We start from the raw sequence: 6,899 nt of genomic DNA, 5'->3' as shown, positions 1-6,899 counted from the left end.
AGGCTGAAGAGCCTGTCCCAAGTGTAACATGCTGAAGTATGTATTGGACAATGTCGATTTACATGTTTCCACTATCAATGGCTGTAACACTTTTCGCACCTTGAAGGTATCAAATGCATTACCCCAGTCTAAGCTCTCTCAACGTCTGAAGAGGCCCTGAGGTTTTATGATGATGATGATGATGATGATGATGATGGTATTTGGTTTGTGCAGCGCTCAGCTGCGTTGTCTACAGCGCCCGTACAAAGTCCCAGTCTTTTCACTGTCCAGTATCGCCACTTTCCCAAACGAGGATGAAATGAGGAGGACAGCACAAACACCCTGTCCCCAGGAGGAGAAAATCCCCGACCCTGCGGGAATCCAACCCGGGACCTCGTGATCAAGAGGCAGCAACGTTAGTCACTAGCCATAGGTTTGAAATCTTGCTTCTGTGACGCAGGTAGGTCACCTAGGAGTTCTAGAATTTGATATCTTTCAATACGAATCAAGCAATGCCTTGCTACAGATGTCCTAAATTTAAACATTATCAGTCATATTTCATCAGACTTATCGAGACCCACTTTGGAAGAGACACTGTGAATGTGTGATGCAACGCAGTATACAAGTACCAGAAATTCGTGATTTATTCGGTCTACCAGTTACATAACTAATAATTAGAGAACTGCAGTAACTTTCTGGTCATTCAATAATTCACAAACAAGGGACTACAACACGGTTACATGCCTTTACAACACTCTGTCAGAGACAGAAATCAACAACGTACCACATATACCAATCCAATCCCTTTCCCACCAACACACCTACCAATTAAGCACTTCTCGTTCATTATTTATAGGAACGAACTTTACATAAAAGCTCACATAACAACTGAAAATAAGTATTCACTTAATAAGCTAAAAAGAACCCCACTATATAGAGGCAAGCTCAGTGAAGTTATTTAGTCTACTTACATAAGAGCACCGTACAAGAAACGCAGGGGAGATATAGTCTGTCTAAAAATTGAAAAGCGAGTAGCGATCGTGGTGGGTAAGTTTTCTCAGTTCTTATAGCATGGCCTGTCTCCTAATTCAACAACTCTCTTATGTAAGTAAATAGCAATTTTAGTCTTCACCCCTCTCCCACTATGATAAATTTCTGCCGGTGCCCACGGTGCATGGTACTGTCTAGCTTCTTACATGGTCTTTTGATCTTTTAATATCCACGATGATAAACTGCAACACAGTATACGATGTTTCATACGAAATACCTTTTGGCACTGTTTCACAAAACTTTATTATTATTGTAAGACCTAAGTTCCCCGAAACCTCGGTCGTACAATCCACAGATGAACCAGTTAAAATTGTCTATTTGCATCTTGCATAATTCTGCCTCTATTTTTTGGAGTGTTAAGTACGGTAATACTTCAGTCACACTGAGAGTACGGTCGGCCGAGTTCCCTTTACAAGATTCAGAAGAGTGGAACTCTGTGCCGAACTTGTTCCTCCGAGTTTCTCTGAAGTGGAGTATGGCTAATTACCGTGCCATTAGTGTCGTTAGACGTCTGAAGACCGGCAGGCGCGTCGCTTCAGAGAAATTATACCGGCTCCGGTATCCAGTTGTCCAGTACGACCAGTCCTCGTTTATAACCGATTTTCTGCTCCAGTCTTCTTAACCGCATCCTGCACCTAAAACAGGGAACTGCTATCACACGGAGAAGCACCCGGATTGTCTGGTTGTGGAGCAAATTGGTAAACGAATTGTGGACTACTTGTGAGGCAGGACATGATACAGGGTGACTTCGTGATGATGTTACGAACTTTTAAGGATGATGAAGAAGGGTAAATTTATCAATCTGAGGTAAGAAACCCTGGTCCGGAAACGCACTAGTCGAAAGTTATGAGTTAAAATCGTTCTGACACTCTGATAGTGGAATACAGGTACCGGCACTGTTGTTGTTAAGATTGTAGGGAAGCAACTTTCAGAGGTAGTAGTATGCACCAAAACAATAAGAAATGTCTACTAAAATGAGCTCTAAAATGCATACCTTAAGAGGTATGAGCACTAGTTCATCTTCTACTGATCAAGTGTTCATAGCTATCAAGGTACGCCGGCCGCGGTGGTCTAGCGGTTCTAGGCGCTCAGTCCGGAACCGCGCGACTGCTACGGTCGCAGGTTCGAATCCTGCCTCGGGCATGGATGTGTGTGATATCCTTAGGTTAGTTAGGTTTAAGTAGTTCTAAGTTCTAGGGAACTGATGACCTCAGAAGTTAAGTCCCATAGCGCTCAGAGCCATTTGAACTCTATGTCGGCGATTGCTGCGCAAACAAGTTCTCCACGTACGCGTAGTCCACCATTACTCTACCACGCAAACATATGAGCTACACTCGTCTGGTGTGAGACGTTCCCTGGGGGGTGCCATTAGGTTAGTTAGGTTTAAGTAGTTCTAAGTTCTAGGGAACTGATGACCACAGATGTTAAGTCCCATAGTGCTCAGAGCCATTTGAACCATTTTTTTTTTGTCAAGGTGCCGGTGCGCATTTGGGCGCCAATGTTTACTAGAGATTTTTTTAACTGTTTTCGTCTGTACGTCCATCTCTGAAAGTTGCCTAACCTACAATCTTAGCAACAACAGTACCGGTACATTTATTCCACTGTCAGAGGTATGGGAACGATTTTCGCTTATCATTTTCGACTCGGTCGTTTCTGCACCAGGGTCCCTTACCTCAGACTGATACGTTTACCTTCTTCCATCATTTTTGGTGGTTTGTAACATCTTCACTGACTCATCTTGTATATTATTGTGGACGCAGAATACTCCAGAAATAATTTGTGCTGTATTCCAGCGAAATACGAGATGTTTTTTACTGTTAATGTTGTATAAACACACCGGATAAGACAGTAGTCACCTACAGAAGACATCACGCTGATACCAAATAACGACCTCTCTAACCTTGAAAATGGCCTCAGTTCGGCGAGGAAGAGAGTTCACAAATTTCTCCTGGTATATCCTAACCAGCTGAAGCCACTTATCGATGTTAGATCTTGTAGAGCTTCTAAATTGCGGGGATAAAGGTTGGCCGATTTAGCGGGCCAATCAAGGTGCGATAAGGTGTTTGAGGGTTCGTCAAACCAGGAAAGTATGCGTGTAGTCCTGTGAACATGGCTCTTGGAACACAGGAGTGATCACGGCATATTCTTCAAGAGGATGTAGAAGGAAGGTCAACACTTGGTCACAGAGAATATTGAAAAAAATATCCTGATTCACGTGTACATGGTAACCTGAATAAGTGGGCGCAAGTCATAATACTAAAAAACCTCCAAAACATCACAGAAACACCTTCGGCCCGAAGTACGCTATCCACACACTGCAAGTTAAACGTCTCGATGGGCTTTCGGTACACTCTACGCCTTGAATCTTTTGAAAAGAGGAAAATCCGTGATACACGACCATACTTTACATCTCTAGCCAGCTATTTTTCAGTTTCTGTGTCGTTTTGGCCCATTAAACACGCCCAGATTTACGTGGCAATGTGAGAAATTGCCTTTTGTGTCGTACCCGACTCCAAATGTCCATTGTGTGGAGTTTTCTTTCACAGTGTTCGCTCTGAAATTGTTTGAGATAGACCTGAATTCACTCACAGCAATTCCTGGTGGGTCTGAAACCTATTGTCATTGACAAGGCGTGAAACTCGTATCTGCTACCTGCGAGTTTGGACGCTGTTCTTACGCCGTTTTACATGGCTGCGAATGACGCACCATTCCTTGGAGGCACAGTGGACAGTACACGTTGTTACATAAAAAAATCTGGCTACTTCATTCACGGTGTGGTAGTGGGCGTCCAAATACTACACCACTTGTCTGCCACTGTGTCACGTCTCCATGTCAACCCACGTTACTGCGCCGATTCCATTAAACCGACTAGAACGTACACACTACCTCATGCTCACGGTTTACTTCAGCAGTCGAAGGTGACATGAGCACCTGGGATTTTATACGGACAGCGCCAACGGTCTTGCCGCAGTGGTACCGCCGGTTCCCGTCAGATCACCGAAATTAAGCGCTGTCGGACTGGGCTAGCACTTGGATGGGTGACCATCCCGTCTGCCGAGCGCTGTTGGCACGCGGGGTGCACTCAGCCCTTGTGAGGAAAACTGAGGAGCTACTTGATTGAGGAGTCGCGGCTCCGGTCTCGGAAACCGACATACGGCCGGGAGAGCGGTATGCTGACCACATGCTCCTCCGTATCCGCATCCAGTGACGCCTCGGAGCTGAGGATGACACGGCGGCCGGTCAGTACCGTTGGGCCTTCCAAGGCCTGTTCGGGAGAAGTTAGTATAACGTAGCAGTCGGCCGCGACCGGAAACAAACAATAACTTACCAGGAGAAGACGCCTACTCGCCATCGTCGAATTCGTCCAAATTTATGGTACATGTAGGTCGTGGTGAGACATGAAAGTGTCCCAAGTGGAAACTCCAGATGGCCAAGCGTTTAGGACATAAAGGGAATTTTGATACAGATCTATCACCATATGCACCTTATGAATTGTCCATGTGAATCTGTGTTTAGGAAGCGGTGTTTGGCTCAGAGGTGCCGGCACTGTAGCTCAGCGTGTTTGGTCGAAGGGATAGCTGCCCTCTGCAATAAAAAAAACTGAGTGTATGTATCATTGATGAACCTGAATGGGTGTCATGGGACGTCCGCACCGAACAAATCCAACAAACAATATCGAGCAAAATGAGATTAAAAAAAAAGGCGGTAAGAAATGGGCTTCGCATGGAAAGGGTCGCAGGTTCGAAACCGCCTGCTGGCAAATATTTTTGTGCTCCTTGACAATGCGTACACTACTGACATCACAATTAACCGCAGCATCACACAGGTTATTTTATTAATTTATATAAGCACAAAAAGTATAGGCATATGATGAAATGCGGGACTGCAAACATTTAAAAAGGAATTGTAGTCAAAGCGTACACGGGAATGTCGTGTTTGTAATCGATGCTTCCATTCTTTTGCAATTGATCAATTACATGTACCGGGGTGATATTCATCAAAGAAACAGGGGAAGCAATAATTTTGACTGCATTTTGCGCACGTTATAAACGCCGCCTTTTTGCAGTGCCATGGTATTTTTAATGTCTCCATAGAAAAACAAACTTGACTGACATTCTGAAAACAGCTTCTTTCACCGCACAGTCCATCAGCGAACCACGCGTAACGCAGCATGTCGCTGAGTACGTGCGAGGATAGCCGGTGATTTATAATGGAATATAGTTCGATGCAAGCTTCTCGGGAAGTTATTTCTTCACATCTCCATGAGGTAAGTGCAGTTTCGACATTTTTTAAATTAGGTTTTTTACCTGACGATAAAAATATACATCGCAGGGCTGCACTAATGGCATACATTTGGTTCAAATGGCTCTGAGCACTATGGGACTCAACATCTGTGGTCATCAGTCCTCTAGAACTTAGAACTACTTAAACCTAACTAACCTAAGGACATCACACACGTCCATGCCCGAGGCAGGATTCGAACCTGCGACCGTAGCGGTCACGTGGTTCCAGACTGAAGCGCCTAGAACCGCACGGCCACACCGGCCGGCATACATTTGGTGGGAATTACTTTGATACTGCACATTGTCAATCCGTCTTCATCTTGGAACAGTTCGTCGTATATTTGCCAAGGAGCACAAAAGTAGTTGCCGCGGAGTGGAGTCGAACCCGCGACACTTTCGATACGGCTCTATTCTCTTACCATTTTTTTTGTTTTTGGTTTTGTTTTTTTTTTGTTCTCATTTTGTTCTGTATCGTTTGTTAAATTTGTTAGGGGCGGACGTCCGGTGACTCCCGTTCAGGGCCGGCCGAAGTGGCCGTGCGGTTAAAGGCGCTGCAGTCTGGAACCGCAAGACCGCTAGGGTCGCAGGTTCGAATCCTGCCTCGGGCATGGATGTTTGTGATGTCCTTAGGTTAGTTAGGTTTAACTAGTTCTAAGTTCTAGGGGACCAATGACCTCAGCAGTTGAGTCCCATAGTGCTCAGAGCCATTTGAACCATTTTGAACACCCGTTCAGTTTCGTTGTTGATCCGTTCACTCAGGTTTTTTATTACAGAAGGTAAGTAACCCTCTTACCGAACACGCTGGGCTACCGTGCCGGCTCCTCTGAGCTAAGCACCGCTTCCTAAACACATTCTCACTAGGACAATTGTCCGTCCCGATAGCTGAGTGGTCGGCGTGACGGATTGCCGTCCTACAGGCCCGGGTTCGATTCCGGGCTGGGTCGGGGATTTTCTCCGCTCAGGGACTGGGTAATGTGTTGTCTTCGTCATCATTTCATCCCCATCCGGCCCGCAGGTCGCCCAATGTGGCGTCGAATGTAATAAGACCTGAAGCAAGGCGGCCGGAACTGCCCAGTAAGGGGCCTCCCGGCTAATGACGGCAAACGCTCATTTCCATTTCCACTAGGACAATTGAGTGGCCATCTGAAGTTCTCACTTGGGGCACTTTGTCTCCATGTACCACGCATCTGGACGAATTCGGCGATGACGAGTAGGTGTCTTCTCCTTGTTAGGCTGCCCGAAGGGAGAAGAGCGGTGCGGAGAAATGGGCCCCGCCTCCCTGCCATCCTACGTCCGCTATCTGTGCATCCACGAAAGCGGAACTCACATAATGGTAATCGCGATCGCTGATTCCTTTTGATGGGGTGAGAGCCGCATTCGAATCCTTTTATGCGCCAAGACTAGGCTCTTCACTCATTTCAGAATAGGAAAGAACCGAGCAATTCACAACACAATGCAAATTGGAGTACACAAAGCATTTGGTAGTAGCTACAGCGCAATTGTTTGCTGCGGTTGGTAGTGGTAGTTCAGTTCCGACGTCTGCTGGTTTCTTACGCAACCATAATTCAAACCAGTCCCCACCTAAAA

The 6,899-nt window shown here is 45.8% G+C and overlaps 1 pseudogene; it reads left to right on the top strand.

Annotated features, from left to right (window-relative positions):
• Positions 1 to 3,981: 3,981 nt before the first annotated feature.
• LOC124557612 lies at positions 3,982 to 4,099 on the top strand (annotated as a pseudogene).
• Positions 4,100 to 6,899: the final 2,800 nt, after the last annotated feature.

This window comes from Schistocerca americana, chromosome X, assembly GCF_021461395.2.
Source record: "Schistocerca americana isolate TAMUIC-IGC-003095 chromosome X, iqSchAmer2.1, whole genome shotgun sequence".
Taxonomy (NCBI): Eukaryota; Metazoa; Arthropoda; class Insecta; order Orthoptera; family Acrididae; genus Schistocerca; species Schistocerca americana.
Note: the sequence above shows the minus strand (reverse complement) of the source record. Positions and strands in the feature narration are given on the sequence as shown.